Source organism: Gambusia affinis, linkage group LG07 (assembly GCF_019740435.1).
Source record: "Gambusia affinis linkage group LG07, SWU_Gaff_1.0, whole genome shotgun sequence".
Classification (NCBI taxonomy): Eukaryota; Metazoa; Chordata; class Actinopteri; order Cyprinodontiformes; family Poeciliidae; genus Gambusia; species Gambusia affinis.
Genome location: NC_057874.1, coordinates 21,338,302 through 21,359,078, shown reverse-complemented (window position 1 = coordinate 21,359,078; position 20,777 = coordinate 21,338,302). Strand labels below are relative to the sequence as shown.

At 37.2% G+C, this 20,777-nt stretch overlaps 1 protein-coding gene across 5 annotated transcripts in view; it reads left to right on the top strand.

Moving 5' to 3' along the window:
• The window catches only part of gli1 (GLI family zinc finger 1), a 53,608-nt gene that overhangs the window by 7,021 nt on the left and 25,810 nt on the right, over positions 1–20,777 (top strand). The window lies entirely within an intron of this gene.

The following is a 20,777-nucleotide window of genomic DNA, read 5'->3' as shown; positions in this document are numbered from 1 at the left end:
TAATCCAGCATAATCACTATTGGAGGAAACTCTCTTCTTTGCCATTACAAAAAGTTTCAAGCATACAAATAAATTTATTTATTTATTTTTTTATGTTTCGAAAACTTGGGTGTTTCTTTATAACTAGAAATTGACCTTGTAATGCTCTGGATAGCTTTAACCACATTAGTGCTGTAGCCAATGCTCAAGAACCACAAAGAAAATAATTCTTCCTATTTCTTTTTGTTTAGTCTCTTCCAAATGTCTCACTTCAGAATAAATAAATTGTCCTTTTTCTCTTTTTTTCAAAATTTTCCCATTCCTGTCTTTTCTGTTAGACTAAGTGGTTCTGTTTCTATTCCCTTTTCAGTGATAGTTGTGACAAGCTACAGCGGCTAGGTCGTTGCCATGTTAACCAGATCAGATGCCATAACAGGAAGTCAGTATACATTCACAGCACAGTGACACGCGCATATATGACTTACGACTGCTGCGAGCCAAATGCAGGCCCGAGTCGTCACTGATACGCCAAAAGGAATCTGTTGTGGGTCAAAGGTAACCGCTCTCATCGTCAAACAGCCTCATGTCTACGACAACACCTCAGACATGATGTTCCAGCTGAAGAGCAAAAATTTCTGTAGCTTCATTTTGATTTACAAGAAACGTGTCGATGAGGCAGAAACTGAGCAAAAGAAAAAAAACCTTTAAAAAGGCTTATCTGTATCTAAACAGTCAGGCTAGAACACACTGAAGCATGCAGTGAGCAAAGGTGATTCAGAGCTTTGGCAGTTTTGTAATTGTGCAAACTGAAGCTGGGTGTTTATTCTTTTTAGCGTAAAAAAAAAATGTTTAATCAAATTATTTTGCTCCGCAGCCTTAAAACTTACATTTTGTGTCCAAAGAAATATCTAATTTCAAGGAGAAAGAAACTACAGAGGGGTTCAGTTTTGATAGGTGTAATTAACCTTATTTCAACAAAGCTTTCTGTGGCCTCCTTTAAGTAGACAGAAGTCTAATTCTTTATTGTTGCTTGGATGGACACACAAAAATACATATCCTGTACATTTTCAATATATTTTGCTAACTTAATTAAGCCTGTAGGAAAATAATTTTGTTGGCACGCTCTGAGAAAGAGCTTTCTAGTCTCATTAAAAGTGGAATTTGCTGGAAAGGAAAGAAGGGCAAAAGACAGTGCAGGGGGGAATAAAGAGTGAAACATTTCATAGTGTAGGAGTTAGAGGGAGAGAGATGCAGATTGTTTTAAATCCGCAGCGAGTCAGCCTCTCAAATTTATGCCCATGGGCTGCTTCTTGGGTGGGCTGCTAGAAGGGCGGTGCACTAGCTGGATCAGGGGAAAGTTGCAGACTCCAGACTGCTTGCCTTGCTCCAAAGCTTTTCCTGCTGCAACACATTTACAACTTAGCCGTCCTGACTGGCGGACTGGTTGCTTGGCCCTGCCCTAACTGACTGAGCTCCAGTGGCTGGCTCTTTCTTATTTGGCAACCACGACTTTTCAGCACTTTTCATGGCGTCTGGGGCTTTGAAGGCAGGTTTTATGTAGGGAACTCTGGACGGTTTCTGGTAAAAAGTGTAGCACAACTGTTTTTATTAACAAATTATTTCATGGGTTTGGAAATGGGTGCTTTCTTTTTCCAAAATAATCCTTTGGTTCATGTTTAAAAACTGATTTCCCCTGAGAGCGTGTTTGTCCTCGAGAAAGAACAGAAACGATCTGCATCTCAGTTCATGAACCGGGATCAGATAAGATGTAATTCTGCCTCCTCTGTATTTCATGCCAGCACTGACTGTTTTACTCAGCAGAAGAATCATCTGGACCCACATGTAGCCAGCAGAATGATTTCAGGATGTGGAGATGAGGGAGAATAACTTCAAGTGATTCACGATTACAAGAACCCCACAGATGCATTAAAAATCAAAGTGATCATTTTACAAACGCACAGTTTAAATTGGTCAAGCTTTGTCCTTCTTTTACGGTAAACAACTTCTGAAATACTTTCCTTATAGTTCCCTACAAAAGGATGACATCAGCAGCATCTGAATCGGCTCAAATGATCTAAGATCCAGCTCAGAGGGTGGTTTCCTTGGTTTCTTGATTCACTAAGTTAGTGCTCTGGTTGTTCAGTTTAGGCATACAAACAGAACAACCAGAAAGACTAGTGGGAAGTAAACACTAGAAATCCCTGGTTTTTGCACAACTTGTATTTCCTGATGGTAATCTCCTCTGATTCCGGTTTTCATTTTAGAACTAGAATTAACTCCTTGCAGCAAGGAGGTCCAGGTTTTGAATCCTGACCTGTTTCTGCAAGGCGTTTGTATGTTCTCCAGTGCACATGTAGGTTATCTCTAGTTACTTCCTCAACAGTCCAAAAACATGACTGTTAAATGTTTCTCCATATTAAGCTTAGGTATGTTTGTGTCTGTGTGCATGATTGTTTGTTGTCCAGGGTGTACCCCGCCTTTCACCCAATGACCATTGGAGTTAGGCAACAACCACCCCACCTCCAGGTTTGAGACATTTCGGTTTCAAACCTGGAGATGACCTGCCTCCGAGCTGACTTTGGCCTTTCACAAGTCACAAATGCAGAAGATAACTTCTAGCAGAGCTACGAGCTTTCAAAAATTAAGCTAGCAGGACAGAACCACAGGAGGAGTGGTGCAACATTAACTTTACACGAAAAATCTGTTTCGGAGATCCCCCCCAATACCATTCTTTTCAAAAGAATAACAGCAGATTAATGTAACGATCTTGTGGAAGGCTTAGCAAATGGTTCAAATTTTAATTATATATTTTGATGTTGTACTTTACTTGTTAGAAATGATTTCTGAGTCTTCCGGAGCTGCCTGGTCCCTATCCATCACCCTCTTGTAAAGCTAGCTTGATTCTACGTGAGATGCGTGGCTTTGACTACATTACTTAGCAAGTCAGGAGCATAAAACTGTTGTAGTGTCTTTAACCTCCCTTGTCTCATCAGTCCTTTCACAAAACATGGAATGATAATTTGCTGAATTACGAAATGTTACTCATTCACATTTAGAATTTCTTAACATTTAATATATTTTTAAAGTTAATTATTTACCAGTTTCCCTCCAAAGTTTCTTATATCTTAAAAAAGACATGTACAGATTATGGAGATCAAAACATATAAATTCTCAATTTGAGTACATAGTAATTCCTTATTATTCAGCAATTTACAAACTTTGATTCATTTCTGCCTGTGTGTCTCCCTGCTTTGCAAGCTAATTCACTTTGAAGGTATTATGGTTATTGGAAGGCTTGTAAACCATTAAAGCTTGATTTACAAGAGAAAGAAAATAGGGTCCGGGTGTCTGGGGAGCGGGGAGTGACCTCAGGCTTGGTACTGGTGGTGACCCCATCATAGGCGATCACCAGAATTGAATTCCTCTCAAACAACAGGCCAGCAGTACATCTGGAGCTGTTTGCAACAAACTGCAGACCACTCCTCGATTACATAATTGTGCACATTAATTACACAGGGAGGGCCCTCATTTCCTGGTAGCCAATAAATAACAAAAAGAGAGCCAGTAAAGACAAACTCTAAGACACATATGATTATAGGGAGTGAAGGTTTTTTTTTTTTTTTTTTTTTACTTTTATTCATAAAAGCAGCCCAAAACTATGTATTTATTTATTTTTTTTTTTTTACTGGATTCTATTTTTACTGCTGCTGTATGTTTATTTTCATGAATTTTATGTAAATCGTCATATGTTGGAGTAGAGTTTCAAAATAAAGATTAAATAGAAGCAGCTGTTAGTTTAATAGTGTCCAAGATATTAAAATCTACAGTGCTGTTTGTTGTTTTTTGTATGCTCTGTGTGTTTTTGCCCACACACAAAGCTCCATGCAGGTCATTTCGCCTGCAGAGGTTTTTTTTAAGGTAAATTGCTGAACTACATGTTGTGACTGGATTGATGCAGGTGTGATTTCTGAGGAGGATTTTCACACCATGACAGGACTCCAGATGACAACTCGCATCAAGCTGGAATGCAAGTTTTATTTTGCAGGGTGTAATGATAATACAAAATACAATTTTAAAAATATTGTAATCAAGAATTAGGTGCAGAAGTTTGACTGTATTGCAGATTTTCTTTCATAACAAAAGGTTTAAAATTACTTTGTGGACTCTGTTAAAAATCCTTTCAGAAGTTGCTTGTTGTAGCCATCATCCAAATCCTGGTGCAATTGAAGCAAATGGTTGACCACTTTTCCTGTCATAAATTGTTAGATTTCTTGTTAAATGGTTGGTTTCTTCTCAAGTTGAGTTCTTAGTTCACAGTCCACAGTCAGATTAAGTCCAGTTGTGTCAAAGTTTTAACCATTTGGCTGTTGATTTGAGGTGAAGGTGTTGAATTTGAAGGTAATCCACAATGGCTATTCCACTTTCTTTGGGCAGTTACAAACTTCACATATAGTAATACTAAGGTTAATCTTGACTCCAAACACTGCTTTTGCCTTTCTCCATCAGGAATGTTGCCTGGAACCTGGAACTTCTTGTTGCTACACCCCTGAGCTGCCCACAATCTTCACTTAATATTACTTATCATAATTTAATAATCAAAAGAAAAAAATGAGGTTGGAGAACATCAGCACTAGACGTTTTTCTCTAACAAAACGATCCCTCAGAACTGATCAGCACAGTCATTAAACATTGAGAGATGAATTGTAGGTGAGGACAGAGAGCCATGCCACTAAGGATGCCTAGAGGTGCAGATCCTGCTGTGAACTGACCTGCTGCTGCACTCAGCATGAAACAAATGTTTAAATGACAATACGTTTGTTGCAGCTGTTGTTTTTTCAGGTTGACTTTGTCGTTCCTTCTGCACCATTTTTTACCAATGCTGTTCTTGCCTTCAACCAGGTTGGCTTTGTTTTGGGGGAGGGTGGGTGCAGAATTGGTTTGAGTTCAGAGTAATGCACCTGCTAGGAAACCTTTGAGGAGAACGTGAAAGAATGGAAAGAATGGTTGTAGGGAGGGTGGGAAGCTTGGTTTTTCTGAGTGTAGGGAGGTAAAAACTGGGAACATGGGGGGAGTAGAATGGAAGATCCTGTTTGATGGAACTTCTTGCAATGCCACGCTGGGCGTTTATGTTTGGTTGTGGTCTGCTGAAGACATAGTGTGGTCACAGGAATGCTCGCTCAATTTGCCTTACTCTCACACAATACTGAGAGTTCTTGCTGTGATAAATCGGGAGAAATGTGCAGAAACCCTTGTTTTCACCAAATGAATGCTGGGAGCAGCGCCTCCTCAGGACCCAGAAGACATGCAATGAAATTCTAATTACTCTCATGTCACAAACTTCCTTTATTAGATCCTTGTTTACATTATTAATCATTAAAAGTCATGCTGCCATGATCCTCCAACTACTTTCAGTTCTCTTCTTCTACATGGTTTGTGCAAGTGGCAACAACCAGTTGTTGATCATGTGAGTTGTGTGATGCAGAAAAGTGTTTCCATTGCAGTTTTGCTAAATAAATCAAGTTTGATACAGCCAAAAAAAGCACCTAATTTTATCAAAAAACAAGAGTTCTTTTGAAATTGCCGTGTTTTTTATTAAGCAAATTTGTTTTCCAAATGTCAAATTGAGCAAATATATGGTCAAAAGAAACACAGCTACTGAATGCTACTGTTATAGGTTTGACAAAGCTGACCAACCAGTCGGTCAGGATTTTCTAACTAAGCTTCTGCTAACAATCTTGACTCTGAAACTAACTTAAAAAAAAAACAAAAACAAAAAAACATCAAATTCTAGATAAATAGTAAATAAATCTTTATTTAATGGAGAGTCTAGAAGACTCTGCCTAATGCCATGCTGGTTTAAAAAGTAGTAAAGTATTTGCAGTATTTGAACTGCTGAGCTCGTACTTTAAAAGACGTCAGTATTGACTGAGTTACTGGGCATCTAATAAAATCTTGTGACCCCTGACTTGACACAGTGTCAGATTGTCAACTGTCTGAGACTTTTTGTCCAATCTGACTTACATCTTAAAAATTGCCATTGTGCAGACCCACTGACGCTGCAACAGGTTGTAACTTCTCTAAATACTTTTTGAATACAGTCAGTTGTTCTGTGATGGATCATATATTGGCCTTCTTTAGCTCCATAAAGCATTCTGGTGTGCTGACAGATAGAGTCTGGCTTTGAGTTCTGAGTGTTTTAGATTTAAGATATGACTGGAAATGGATGTTCAGAGTTTCAACCAGTAAAAACCACATGATCTCACTCAAAGGCATCATTTATTCACACTTGTCTTATTGTGCAGCTGTGGAGCAGAGACATGAAGAGCACTTTGTATGTCGTGTACAGATGTTTAAGCGTACGTTGGGCGAACAGTTCCAGATGTAGATATTGTGCAATATTTGATGGTTATTGAACTTTAGGCTGTGCCACATAGTTTCAGTATGGTGCTAATCCATTTTCTTATATTATTGTATTATACATCTATTTTTGTAAACTGTCAAGGGACTGCAGATGTGAATTAGCTTATGCCATAACTTTCATCAAATAGTGACATATGTGCCAGATATGCACATTGTCTCTTTGTAAATAAAGTTTGTTATTATGAAATTTGTTTAAATTATTCTTTGATCTGGTACTTAGCAAGCTTTATATTGTTAGCTGAACAGAGCCTGACCACGACCTATCCTTTTGGAAAACTTCCTCATTGACAGTAAGCCCTGATTACACTATTTAACTTTAGCAAATAAAAAAAGCAAATTGTAGTTTCTGAGAATTTTTTTTTTCCTCAAGTCAATTAATTATATTGTCATTTAAATTGTGCAACATTTGTATGGAAAATGCATTTGTGGGTTGAATTACAGTGTTGAATATGAGGAGTTTGCCCATAAAAGACAATGTCCCTCTTATTTTTTCAAAGCAACAAACATCAACAGCATCAAAAGCTATTTTTAAGTTCAACACTTCAGATTTTAAAGGTTTTCCAGGCTGTAATTTTTACTTTCTTGGCTTTTTAAATAATCATTGCAATGTGGTGTTTATAGTTGTTCAGTTGTAAGGCCATTATTTAATCATGTGATGCTGTCATCGTCACAGACTTACTGTCACTGCTTGTAACCCTAGATGAAAGCAGTGGCACAGTGAGATATGATGTCTCCAGAAACTATTTACTGCCATAGCCTTTAAAGTTTCCAACTGCTGAACCCCTAACCCTAAACATCAGCCCTCCCCTTGTTTCAGTCAGGTTGAAAACGGAAACAATCCCAAATAACTGTTTTTATTTTCTTTGTAATTGAAATTAGTCTAGACTTAAAGAGAATGAAAAATGTGTTTTTCTTCTGCTCATCCTCGCTGCTGGTAAATAGACTACTTGCCTTAAAATCAGCATTGGGTAACTGAAATTCTCACCTCATTGCAGTACATATTAATCATGCATTGACACATTTGTTGCAGAAATATCAAAATGTTCAAGGAGTATGAATATGTTTGCATGACATTTTAAAGGCATTCAAGTTTTCAGGAATGGAAATACAGGTTTTTCCTGAAGCCACCCATAACCCCTATATGCAAAGCAGCCATATTTATTTTTTAAGTCTGTGTTTTTGACAAAACTCAAAGTTTTTAGATTTGATCAGTCATAAAATATGTTTTCTTTAAATATTTGGCCTATGATCACTGCTCAATGTGTAAGTCTGATCACTGGCTTATTAGTTAGAGCTTGTCTATCCATTTGCACTTATGTCTTGTAATGATACTTTAAGAATCGTTAAATGGAAAAGAACGGACAGCAGTTTTTCCAGTTAGTGGTGATTATTGTTCTGGCTGGTGCTGTGTGTCCTCGTCCCCTCCCTCATCTTGTGTGTCCCAGCTCACACTCCAGCTTCCTGTCGGAGAGAGCAGAGCCTCGAGGCAGAGAGACATCTCTTTCCAACCAACCAGCTCCATCACACATGTTGCAGCTTGTCAGGCTGGGTTTGTGCAAGGGCGATGGGATGTCAGCATGCAAGGTTGTGTGTCTTTGGACGTCTGGGTGTGCAAGTGTGTGTTTCAGTGTGTTCTGATTTGAAGAGATATGGGTGCTGTCTCTCTGTGGGTGGAGGTGGCTGTCTAGGATATGATGAAAATTAGTCTGAGTTCATTAAAGTCCAAATTCAGCTTAGGTTACCTAAAAACACTTGATTTTTGTCAGGTTGTGATAGCAAGTACACAAATTGTAAGTAGGTTATACTTTGAAATATTCCTGTACACTATTAATGATTCTAAGGACACAGAGGTAGGACATGAAACTATTCACATGCATGCTTTTTAATATCATGAAAAGCAGCAATTGGGCACAAAAAAGGGGCACGGAAGTTTTAAAATTACCTAAAACTAAGTTAAAGTCTTCATAAATAGTTATTTTAGCTTTAATGTTGATTGTATTGGCTGTTTTATGAAAGCAACCATGGAAATAATAATCAGTCTTTTTTAATGAATGGATATATTGATGTAAACAAGTTGTCAGTTGCATTTTATACACCCGTAAATTTGGAGTTTAATTGTTTTTTCCTTCTTCCACATTAAACTTGAATACATCCTGCAAGTTTGGGGACACTTTGGTATCTGTTGGATATGTGTATTTACTGAATTGAATATTGTTACAAAGTTTATCATTGTTGCCTACAAGGACAGTGTCATCTGTGGTCATGGAGTTCTAAAAGAGAGGCTGGATAATACCAGTCTGAGTAGTAGTGAGGAGGAGGAGAAAGATATGGATGTGGTGAGACATGAGAAGGAGGAAGAGTAGCAGGAGAGTGGAACAGGAGCCACAAGAAAGGTGACAGGTGTTGTGTATGAGATTGGATTGGCATTAATTCTTTTCTTAGAATTGTATTAACCTCTTTAATTAAAAGATTGTACTTTTTGACATCTTAATTTTAAGTCCAGTCCACCCTTAGAGAGGGTCACCAATGCTCTGTTTGTTCGCCTGTTGCTGCATCTGTAACAAAGATGCAATTTAATTTTGTTCTGTAAAGTGAAAAATATATGTGACTTTTGGAAACTGATGTTAATTTAAAATCACAAGCTTGGAAAGAAAATGGCTGAAACTACATATTTAAAAAGAACAAGTCGTTCCATGTATGGAGGGTGGAGACTCCAAATACTTGCTGTATTCCATCTGCCTTCGAAGATAAAAGTTACTTCTGCATTCAAACACTAAAGCACATGTTCACATGTAGATGTATAGGGTCATTGTTCACACGAGTAATGGATTTAATGAGCTGCAAAATGACAAAAATACAAATTCATTCATTTAGCTGCACAGCAGTCATATTGGATTTTAAGGGTGGAGTGGTGAGAAAGAACAAAACAAATTAATTTTAAAGAAGGGATGCTCAGATCAGGTTCTTTTTGCTATGCAGTTCTTCTGTTTTCTTGACAGTGACAATGCTATTGCTGCTGTTGGAATCTTATCAGCCTTTAATAATGACACTTCACTAAATATGATTTTTTTAGTGAGGAATTTATAATAAAACATTTTATTTATCTCAAAGAAATAAAGAATTTAATTGTGCTAATAATGTTGTCCTTATCATTTAACAAAATACATCAGCAAAAATGTGTTTTCTAGCTGAGGACAAAAGTTAAAAAAGTTAGTAAACACCCCAATAGCTGTTTTTCTTGCCTTATTTCATCCTTCCTCACCAGGAATTGCATGTTATTATATGCTTTACAATGTTTTCACCAGTCTTGATTGTTTATATAGATTTCTTGAACCTCTTATTATTGTCTAAATTTATAAAAAGTATCCATATGCACAAATATGTAAAAAAAGTCTCACACAGGAGATTATAGGATATCCTATTTTTTCACATGACTGTATCTGAGAAGTACAACAGGTCACATTACACACAGACAGAAAACTGCAGCAGCCAGTACAGTTTTTTTCTTGTATTTTTCTTTTGTTTGTATTTGGCTTTAATTGAGTTGAGGTAATGCTTTTTTTTGAACATTTTTAATCAACTTATACTTATGATTCTTATCTACCTCTATATTGTGTTATTGCCTCCCAAAAAACTTGTGCGAACTAGAATGAGAGAATGGAAGCCACATAAAAGATGATCAGCTTCCCCTTCCATCTCCTCGAAAACACTGGAGAGCAAACGTTTCCAGCTTGGAGTGTTAGGACCAGAGCTCTCCTGCTAACTGACCCGGGGATCTGAAGAGCGGCACATAACAGGCACCCACATTGGCTTTTGTGTGCAGGAGGGTCTTTACATAACCCACATAACCAAGCACATTGTCTAGCAACCAGCTGACTACTGAAGTGCCTTGTAAATGGAGGAGGGGGTCTGCTTGAGTGGTGGCCAGTAGCAGAGCTGAGAGGCTAGAGGACCAAAGCTAAGCCATGAGTAAAGTCTAGTTTTCTGTGGGGCATTATAGGCCCCAAGGAAACTGATGCGATAAGTAGGATTTGTTTCAGGAAATATAATGAAAAACAATCTAGTTTAACAAAAAACTTAACCCCTAACCCCAGCTTTGATACAAAAATTCTTAAGAACCTAATGTAGATCTCTACAAACAGCCCACAATAGAGTTCTCCCTGTTACCTTTCTTTATGTCTTGGTCACAATTCTCTTTGTTTTTTTCATGTTTTGCAGACACATATTTTTTTATGCTGCATTACAAAAATATTTAGCAGTGGTTAGCAGATCAATTTGATGTAATCTACTTGCATTTGTCATGAAGACGTTGTAGTCATCATTTCAATAGCAGCACAAGTCCTTGCAGCTCTGATTGTAACACAAAGCCTCATTATCAGCTCCACACTCCACCTTATATCAGATGATAATGATCCATTTATAGTTGACACTTGATGCCAGTGTAACTATTAACAGCTTCCTGCTAGGACAGGGGAAGCTTTTGCTGCCGTTCCTGAGATGTAACTATTGTCTTAGAATACACAAAGACAAGGTATCCTGATGGTCCCTGTGTGGGGCCCCGGACGGCCCCCAGTTACACCAGTAGAAGTTTCTCACTATTGTCAGCTTGCTGCAATCAGGGGGCACAACCAGAGTACAGAGGTGGAGGCGGGGGGAGATGGATGTGAGCTGCATGATTGCTTTGAGAAGATGTGTGAAATGGGAGCATGGGTATTAAGGGTCTTGGCTCAGTTGGGGGTCTATTGTGCAGAAGGCTGAGCACCCTACTGGCATCCATGATCTCCCCCATTGACATTGAAACTCTGCTTAGCTCCCTGTGTGTTTTTGTCAGCCTCCTTCTTTCTTTCAGTCGCTTGTGCTGCGGTTTACCTCCTTCCTACGCTTTCTTTTTGCTTTGAGTCATTGCCAAGGAATCTGAAGAGTTCTTTTCTATCCTGTTTGAGTTAGCTGTATTCATACTGATGATGACATGGTGATCATCAGTCACTGTGGTTTTGTTTTAGCGCAGTGCCAACTGCTGCTTTATGCATATGATTTATGGTATTCGTTTATTGATTCACTGGTTATATATTGCTTTATTTTGACACTGAACAGACAAGCCCAGAATATTAAAAAAGGTACATTTGTCAGCATTGCAAATATTGAAGTTGATTTTGTGGCTTTATTGTTTCATTTCCTTACATCATGCCTGTTGCTATCTTTCATCTATGTACTGTATATACAGTGCAGATGAAAAGTTTGGACACACCTTCTAATTGAATTCAATTAGAAGGTGTGTCCAAACTTTTGATCACACTGATCAAATGCTCTAATATTTGCATTTTATTAACAGTAAATATGCTGTTAGATCCCGCTCCCTAATTACTGCTATACTACATGTTTAAAATTTACATTCGTGTTCCAAGAACAAAGGTGAAAATAAATGTCTGTTTTTATTTGAACTGTAGAGCATGCATACATTTGCAAAAACTTGAATAATATAGGAAAATTACTAAGTGGTAGTGTTTTGGCAATAATCCTTACTTCTATGTTTAAATACGGTTGAGAAAAGATTTACTCTTGAGGACACCTGTTTTTGTTTGAGGTGAGTAAAAGTCTTACTGAAGAAAATAAAAATTTGGAGATTTGTTTGCAAGCAGCCGCCTTATCCCTTTGTTTCTGATTATTTTTAAGTGCATCCTAGTTGCTGTCCAGGTTACCCTAATACATCTATAAACTGTTTATTTATTTATTATTTATAAGTAATTAATAAATAATCCATCCAATCCATCAAATAAATAAATTAAATATGTCCATGAAATAAAAACAAAAGAAATATTAAAAAATAGCAGGCCTTGCTGTCTTTCATGCAAATGCACTGAAGTTCACGGTCTCTCAGGTCACTGCACTCTGACCGGACCAGACCCACAGAGAAAACTCTGCCCCTTCATTTAAATATAGAAATATGATGTAAAAAGAGCCTGAAATAAAACCTGCGCTAAAAAATTAAAGCACCCAAAAATTTGTAAAATAGCCTTTCAAAATAAAAGTGACATTAAATGAAACACCATTATGAATTAAATACATGCACTATTTTATAATTTTTTAGTAATAGCAATATTCATTTATTTAATTCTGAATGACACAATTCTACCTATTCTGATCTCTTCTAAACCTACTTCACTGTCTAACATTACCAAAGACCAAATTTTTGTGTGTTTTCAGGCACTAGCACACACACACATTTGTTCAAGTCAGTATGATTTAATTCCTCTTGTGAAGGTTAACAAATCCTTAAACGTTGTTTTAGAAATGCACTGCTTGAGCACTAACTGCAGTTTGGGAATCGTTTTGCTAATTTGCTGCTCACAAATTATAAATAGCATCAAAGGGTAAGACATTTTGTCTGCTGAGGAAACAGCTCCCTCCTTTTCAGTACGCCATTACAGCAGTATGTTTTCAGTGTTTTGATGAAACATAACGTGTCACGTTCTTTATCTACATCTCCTCACGATGATCTCTGAGTGATTTGGACGGAGGCCTCGAGTGTGTTTTAGATAGACTGTGAATGTGTGTGTACATACACCTATTTGCACAGTGTTATCCAGCTTGTGTGAGGCCAACAGGAGTCACACAATTGTCAACAGTAGAACTCTATAAAAACCCGTCATCGACAAAGAGAGAACAAACAGCTGCAGTTTGTTCAGGATTTCCTAACAAACACTCCACAAGGAGGGCTGCAGATGGAGGAGAGAGAAGGAGAGCAAAGAAACGGGTCGGGATTTTACTCTCCTTGTTCCAACAGTGGAGGAAAGACTGGGATGTTGAGCTCTCAATGCAGAATACACACACGTATTCAGGAGAGAAACGATGTAGAAAGAGGGGAGATGTCAAATAATTATACACATCTGTCTCTTTTTACAATGGAGCATGTTAACTGGATCATGACGAGTTGTAATCAAAATATAGTCATTTTTTGTTCCACTGAACCACTCGAGGTCAAACAAAAAGGAAATACAATCTATTTTAAATATTTACTGTTTACATATATAAATACCTGATAAATGATAAAGAAATAAAAAAGGTTAAGTCCAAAAGTATTCAGATTTCTAGCAAATTTAATTTTAAAACTATTTTCATCCATAAAGAAGCTTTTTGTTGTTTGTTTTTTATTTCCATATTATTTAAAAAAAATAGAAATAACATTAAAAAAATTATATTATCATTGGACAAATCTTTGGCATAGCAGGATTCCAGCTATCCTACATAAATAATTGCTGACCAGATTTTTGAAGGTTTCCAATAATGTTTATTTATTCAATTTATTTGATGTGAGACTCCCAGTCGTTCAGGTTGTAAGACCTTCAGAACATCACCTTAATCTTCAGCTTCCTCCACAGGTTGACTGTGAGATTTAAGTCGGAAATATGGGTGGGTCACTCATAACATTTATACTACATCCATTCATAAGAGATAATGTATTTCAGAAAAAATAAAACATTACTTTAGAATTAAATCTACCAGCTTTATGAATAATTATGGGACTCCACTGTAATTAAATAAATTGCCTAATCTTAATTTACCCTTGATTAACTCTGACACGTGATCTTTTTGTTCATAATATACCTTTTAGACTGGTTTGTTAAATTTAATCTAAAAGTCTTAGCTTTATTTGATGAATAAACAGTTTAACAAAAAGAAATTTCCTGTAATGGACTTTTTGTTTTGAGTTTTGTAATTAATAGATGAAGGTTGGAGGCTGATGCTTTGACGTAAAATTGGGGAAAATCTTGTGATCCCTTCATTCTTGGTTGAATTTAAAATTACTACCTCTGCTTCGAAAAATGCAGGACATTTTTCTTTTATAGTCAATGTTTGTTGATTTGTAGCAAACATGTGTAGGCCATTGAAGGAAAATCAAAAGTGCATTTCTAGTTATTACCAATGACTGTAGTAAAACTTATCTTAGATACAATAGTTAATTTTTTACTTGCGTTGCGCTTAAACATAAAAGGAATTGTAATAGTAGTAATTTAAAAAAAGTTATTTCCCACATCAGAGACTTTCCTCAGGATGTTTTTTTTAGTATCAATGATATTTCTCAAAGATCTTGCAGTCTTCAGATAATCTTGTATGTTACAAGAGTTGGAGATGACAACCTAACATTGTCATAAAACTTGAGGAGCCATTTGATCTCCTCTGGTCGCCTCGTAAATGCCATCAACTGGTCCAGGCCAGTTAAAAGTAGCTCACTGACTGTGTTCAACCTTATGTTTCACATTTCCTCACATTACCACATCATTTCCTTGCAACTTAAAGATATGTACATTTGACTAGTTGAGAGCTGCAGCTTTTTAGAAAGTGTGTGAAATGTGACCAGAAACACTGTGCTGTCCCTTGGGATAAGCATCACAATAGGAGCCCAGCAGCCGAGCTCCTGTGCAAACAAAGTGTCCTCGAATGAAGGAGGCATTTAAAAATGATCACTCTTTACAAACAGAATGCAATCCTCCTTTCTCCTTCTTTCTGTGCCCCTCCACCACAGAATAAACCCCTTTCTTTTTGTCATTCTTATCTTCATCCTCTCTTACCATTTGCCACAGCACCTCTTAAAAACAGAAGGCCTGAGAGGCAAATACTTATTTATTGAAGAGGTACTTCCTAATTTGTACCTTAAATGGGGATAAATTTGTTGTAACAAGAAAGAAGATGATGCACTAATACTGCTAGAAACAGAAAAAGTGTCCAGATTGAGGAACGAAAGGAGAAAAAAAATAGGACGGTACTGAGATTGGAGGTGGAGAGCAGAGTGATTAAAATTCATCCCACGGCGCAAACAAAAGGAGGAATGAAAATGGGAGAGAATGCAGGAGAGAAAAGAGGGCTGGGGGTAAGAAAGATTTGGTCTGAAAGGAAGATTGTAAGCCTCAGCAGATCCCTGAACAACAACCCCCTCCCTCCCTAAATGACGGCCTTTTACCCGCAGCACATTTATACTGCGGGACAACAGCATACAAGTGGGGGAAGATGAGGGGGCAAAGTGAAGAGGAGGAGAAGATGGATATATGAAGAGCAAGAGCGAAAGCAAGGGAGAGAACATTAATTATTCGGCAGGCTTTTCCTCCAAAGATTTGCCGAGGCAGGCTGAACAGGGGGTCAACAATTGACTCAATTACATGACAAACTCACCGAGGGCTCTACACCAGCACTCAGTGCAGACCCTGCAGCTCTCGGGCAAGCTGTTGAGCTTTTTTTCTCCCCCCCCCTGTTTTCTTTGCTGGTAAATGTTTGCCCCTCTTCAGGTGCCCCTGGCAGACGCAGGATCTCCAACCTGCAGCTACACTTTAACCTTTTCAGCCTCCCACTCTGTTCGTCATGAAGAGCCAGAGGTGGTGAGGGAATGAAGAGGCAGATGAAGGGCAAATCCTCATTCTTTGTCAAGCGTTATAGCTTGTAATGAATAAGGATGTAGTGAAGAGGATGGTTTTTGTCTGTTACACAGGTGGGTTTTTCATTCAGCTTGGTTTGTCCTCTGACAGAAACAATTTTATCTGTTCGATGACAACTTTATGAGTAACTTAAATCTTTGCAGTCCTTGCAGTTTTCCTCTAACAGCGATACTTTTATTGTCTGTTGCATAAAAGGCTGTTGTGTGGTCACCTAATTTAAATGCAGAGCAAGTCTTTTTAAAAGGAAAACATTAAAATGAAAAACCTGCATTACTTTGTTTGTAGAGTTACTTAGAAATAATGATTTATGCTTAACCTAATACTTTACAAAAGGAATGCAGCTAGCAATTATTTTAGTAACAAGAAATCTGATGATGAGTTGGAGGAAAAAATTGGTACACTTGGTATATTTTTCATTTAACCATTTCAACCTTTTTTTAAATATAATATTAGAAGTACACTTGATCACTGTGACAACAAATGCATCAGCAGCTAAAAAATACTTCTAACATCAACATGTGAAACTCAGTCAATACAGTGTGGAGCTAATTTGCTCACCTATTAATAATCAGATATCAAATTATTTTTTACAGAATTTGAACTGCTTGAAGCTAAAACAATGCCACTTTTGGAGTTGTACTTGTTTACAGACAAATGTTTTTTTTTCTTCCTAGCTGCAAAAATGTATATATATTCTGTACAGTTTTGGCTTAATTACTGTAAAATACCATTTTTTGAGTCTTTACACTTCAGTTAGCAATTAATCATTTACTAATTTAGCTGATTATTTTAGTAATTGATTTATTATAACTAATCCAGTTAATAGTTTCAGCCCTACTTTACTATAACACTTTTTTCAGTTCAGCATTCAGTAAGAGTCTGTCTGCATCCCACTAATTGATTTATATCAGATTTGGTTTTGGACTCTGCCCCCCTCATTCTTTTGATTGTCCCCAGCATCATGGACAAACTAACAGAAAGTGGAGATGGTTTATCTTGTATTATGATTGTCTACATTAATATTATTCTGGAAGATATTTTACACAGTTTTTAATAAATAACAGCAAAGGATAAAAATTGATCTATGGGTAAAAAAAGTCAGAATTGACTAAAACAGGCTTTAAAAGATGAAAATCATCCTAGATTTCTGTGTTAAACCTCAGAGAAAACTTGTAAATGAGAACACTACTGAATAATTTACAATAGGGACAAAAGAGCTTTATTTACAACATGTTCATTGTAAATATATCATACACTTAGATTTATGTGCGCTATAAGATTACTTGTTGTCCATTATGTGCTGGAGAAAGGCAGCAGTTTATCCTTGGGTACTGGTGAACTATGAATCAGGCTGTATTGTGTAACAGTTTGATCAAAACAACTGAGAGTCAGTCAGTTCAGGATTGAGTCACCTAAATATTCATGTTTAAAAATATTTGTAGGCTAAAATAAATCCTAGTGATCGGCAAACAGGGATGAAGCCACTTTTGTCAAAGAATAAAACAGACTTGCTGATTGTTTTTAATTCATAAAAAAACGTTTTCCAGTAGAAACGTAATCCTTACGTATGTGACGTAATCCCGAGGTAATGAGTCAAGTCCCTTTTCCCGCCTGGCAATTGTTCTAACACTATCTGCCCTACTTTCCCCTTCGTGATTGCTTGTCGTCTCAATTATTCAGATTGTTTTTCTTTCTTTATTCTTTTGTCTTCCAGTACTCCCTTCTGATTTCTCTCCATTCCCTCTGAGTACCACACACAGACATTGAGTCACCAAGCTGCACAGAAACATTACAGCTGCCAGATTTTTTAACATCTAACGGGAATCATGTAAGCTTTTTTTTCTCTTCACGACAGGAAACACAGTGTGTTCACTTCTACACAAAATCTAAAATGCTCAGTTTTTAGTAAGTTTTAATGATTTTTATGTGAATTTGTTTTTTTAAGCTATCCTTTACATTTGCACCCGTTCCCAGCTGTTGTTCACCTCCTCAATTGTCTTACCATGCCCACCAGCATTCATTTACCTGCAATTAGTTATTTTGCCATTTTCATTCCCTCCTCCGTTTATTAAGCTCTCCAGTCTCAATATTCTCCACTGGCTCCTTCTGTTTCTCTCCATCCGTGATAGTTTCTCTACTCGTTCCATTTGTGCCTTTTTATGTTTGGCTTCAGTTTCTTAATTGAACGTAGCTTTCCATCTCCTCTAGCCTGCATTTGGGAACCTACCAAAAATAACATAATGACAGGATAAGTATGCCAGTTAGTGTTTCCCTGTACCCGTTGCTGTGCCATTAAAGTTTCAGCAGTCTGTTCAAAAAGATGCCTCACTGGTCGTTCAATGAATGGTGGAAAGAATGGTGAGGATTTGTTCAACATTCTTCTCTACATGAGCATTTCCAAATTGGCAGCCAGTTATGGAACCATAACTGACCAGGTTCTTTAGTGTCTTGGTGCTGAAAATGTTTAAGACTAGTCACTTCAGGAACAAGAACATAACACCCTTTAATGTAAAGATGAACTTCCTGTAGCTACAGGAAAGTACACACTTATTGTTACCTGTGTATTGCCTAATTTCAAAAGTGTCTTAGCAAGTTTTCAAAGCAGGATGCAAAACCAGAACAGCTGTGGGAAACGTTAGCACTGATCACCATCACTCTTTCAAAAAATACTTCCGTACTGGTGATTATGTTTGAAATCTGTGTAAACAGAAATAGGTCTATTGCTGCAGTGCATTTGTGTAAGATTGGAGTTTTGTTGGGTTTTTCCATTTAAATTTCACTTAATTTTTATATTGCTGAGTCTGTACAATTAATGAGATTTTGGATGAAATCTAAAAAAATACTTATTTTTTCTTACCATGGCTGACATTATGAAAGCCGTTGTTGTTTTTGGATTTAATCAAATGCTCATGCAGCACAGCATCTGAAAAAGCATTCATTAAAACAGAACTTCCTTAAGAATTGTGCTCGGGTTGCTTTCTCACCAGCAGTGTCTTGTCATGTTATTTTAATCTGGGTGCATCTTCATGCTTTTTTACCTATTCTAACCTGTGTGTAAATATATTTAAGCTGTGTGGACAGTATGCATACATACAGTACGTTAGAATGTTTATTATGTAATAGTGGCGTGGACATTTTGTTGGCATGTGTGCATGTGCTCGGCGCTAAGCACTGCAGGAAGACGCAGACTGGAATTCAAGGCAGAACTGTGGTGAAAAGGCGCCCCTTTTTCATGCACGAGATGAGATCAATGTTTACAAGAACAAACAGCAGAAAAATTGCAACACTTCTCCTTACATTTTCCTGATGTTAAACTTAACATTTGACAGATGGTGAAAGACGATTTGTCAGACTTCATTCCAGGGTAAATGAAAATATTAAACACAGCTTAATGTTGACTGCTTGTTGACAGACATGCTTTAATGGAGAGTAATATTTTTAAATGAATACAGACAAAATATGTTGCAGGAGAAAAACTGTCAAAGCTGATAGTTTTATTTTATTGGTTAGGGGTAGCAAATAAATAATTTTCCAGGCATTGGTAAAAGATTGAAGAATAAATTCTGCATTTATGGGATGTCCAACTACTAAAACTATAATTTTGCACTTTTTTTTTTTTTAAGGACTGACTTAAGGACTGATTGCACAAACAGAGCGTCTTTACTTGAGGCCCATTTTGTCAGAGTAGAGGTGAAATTATTCCTAATTTAGCCACACTTCTACATACATGTGTATGCTTAGAAGAGGGAGGAGTGGGGGTGTTGAGCTCCTTATCCCTCCAATTAACAACCACCTGATTAGCTGATTTGTTGTCTTTTAGTTATGCTAATGCCACTTAATTACAGCTTTGGTGGGAACTTGAGACTTGCACACAAACACACACTCTCACTACATAAGGTTTGGTTGCTGTGCTTGGGCATTCACTTCCATTGATTGCGCAAGACCCAAATGTAACTCAAACCTCAGTTCAAATGCTTGACTATGAGGGCATGGTTGTTGTTTTGCTTTATTTGTAATGAGATTTTGTCTAAATACTGATTCTGGTGTGATAATGTTGGTGTCATCACAACTTCCACAACACACACACACATAATAACAGGACAAAGAAAGAGGTCCTTTGTTTCAGCATAACTCGTTGAGGTAAACATTAGTGTTCATGGTTTTAGGAGCTTTCAAACATACACTGCCTGAGTAATCTTATGTTTTGAGAACCTTATTGTTTGAGTGGAAAGGTTTACTGGCATGTGTTTTCTAACATATTTGAACATATTTTTCCCCTAATGTTCCCAATGCTTGGTAAGATGGGGCTCTGTAAGAATGTACTTTTCTTCCATTTCAGCAGCAGTGCAGTATTTTCTCAAGTTCCTTTCATGCAACACTTTCTAACCCATGTTACAATGTCCCCTCATAACATTGGCTGAGACACGAGGGGTTTCAGTTAATCTGACTCTAGTGTTAGTCACAGGACCAATTTGGGGAGTTAGTGTGAAGTGGGGGTTCAGAGCAGAGTGGTGATGCCTGTTTTGGGAGTGCAATCACAAACCAATGTAATATTGAGCTCTGGAGTGCAAAAAGGAGTTTAATATCTAGTCAAAACATTGTATATTTATTAGAATTTAAGTGTTGAGAAGGTCCCTTTAGTTTGGTGAAGACAAACATTTAATTGTTAGGACATGTTTCACTTAACAAACTGTTCCAGTCCAGATTGCCACCTTGTGGCTTGTTTGATCTTTTCACTAGTTTAGATTTGGTTAATGAGTCAACTCAGACTGACAGTCCCCGGTGTTGTTGTTCTGTTACGAATAAAAACAGATTATTATGTAATAGTTAATTGTTATTAACCATCCCTTTGTTTCTTCTTTGTGTTTTCTCACTCAGCCTTTTCCCTCCTTATTTATACCCTCTTGTTACCCAGTTTTCTATCTTCTCCCAGTGTGCAGCTTTGTAGTT